Here is a 1,329-nt window from a genome sequence, read left to right as displayed (position 1 = left end):
TGTAGAGGGAGAGGCGTTCTGAGTTTGGGTATTCTCGGCCTTTTTAGGCTGTTTTCTTCCCTTCGTTATAGATTTATCCATCTGTGGTCTTTATAATTGCCGTCTTTATAGTTGGGTTTCTGAATGGACGTCCAACTTGTTGATTCCCGGCGCTAGAATCTGAGCAACCCACTGCTCCGGCCAAAACAGCAGCTTTAAGATTGATGGTGCTTTTCTGACTGCACCAAGAACCGCCACACCAAGGCAGCGGCAAAACCGCCTCACCGGCCTCAAGAGTCACGCTGGTGACATGTGGGGCTCCTCCGCTGGGAATCTCCTGGTGTGTGAGCAACAAAAATTGATCTGAAAGTGTGGCGTCCTCTCGTTCTCTGCTCTTTCAGTGGGAGCTGCAATCCCGAGCTGCTAGTGATCAGCCATCTTGGATCAACAATTCTATTTTAAGACCAAATGATACTTTTTAATCCTTTGATGTATGTAACAGACCTTTATTCTTCTTTCACTAACCTGAAGTCCTCTTTGCATTAAATTTGACATGTCAGAGTTGATCAACAATGATGAAAGAGTAAGATTAACACTGTAAATGGAATGTTCCAGGGGAAGATAGAATGAATCATAGTGCAGGCTCTCATTATCATCCACAGATGTTACAGTTTTCTAAAGGCTCTCTCTGCCCACAGTCTCCCTCCCCTGTCTTAGTCCCTAATCCAAGCTTCATTCTACTTAGGAAAGAGTACAGTTCTTCAAAAAAGAAAGTTGGGAAGACTAAGTAAATTGAATCTTTTTCCCCCATCTGAATAATTTACAGTAGCTACTTAATACCCATAGGGAAAAGACCAGTGTCTTAAGTCATCCACAATTTGCGTCAAACTAACATTCCAGACTAGTTTCTCACTCTTCTACTGTCACTCTTACAAATCTTATCTGTAGGCATACAGACCACTCAATGGTTGCTACTTTATAAACTTATAATCCACTTTCATTTCTCTTTGAAGAACTGGCTTTGGTTTATGGAGTCCTCCCTCCCAAAATGTTTCCTTCTTACCCTCTACCTATTGAAATGTTTCCCACCTGTAGGGTGTAGTTGAAAGACCCTCTCTCATTCTACTTTCCCCGATAGTATGCCTCCTTTATAGAGTCCTCCCTCCCAAAATATTTCCTTCTTACCCTCTACCTACTGAAATGTTTCCCATCTGCAGGGTGTAGTTGAAAGGCCCTCTTTCATTCTACTTTCCCCTATAGTATGCCTCCTCTCTTCCCTTTTCTGCATTAGAATTCCTTTCTTCTTTATGCCTTCCGCTAGTACTATGTTTATGACTGTTAGAGGTTCAT

The 1,329-nt window shown here is 42.4% G+C and overlaps 1 protein-coding gene across 6 annotated transcripts in view; it reads left to right on the top strand.

Annotated features, from left to right (window-relative positions):
• SDCCAG8 (SHH signaling and ciliogenesis regulator SDCCAG8) overlaps positions 1-1,329 on the top strand; it is a 251,444-nt gene that overhangs the window by 40,022 nt on the left and 210,093 nt on the right. The window lies entirely within an intron of this gene.

This window comes from Cebus imitator, unplaced genomic scaffold, assembly GCF_001604975.1.
Source record: "Cebus imitator isolate Cc_AM_T3 unplaced genomic scaffold, Cebus_imitator-1.0 Scaffold75, whole genome shotgun sequence".
Lineage (NCBI taxonomy): Eukaryota > Metazoa > Chordata > Mammalia > Primates > Cebidae > Cebus > Cebus imitator.
The sequence above is the reverse complement of the archived record's forward strand: the minus strand, read 5'-3'. Positions and strand labels throughout refer to the sequence as shown.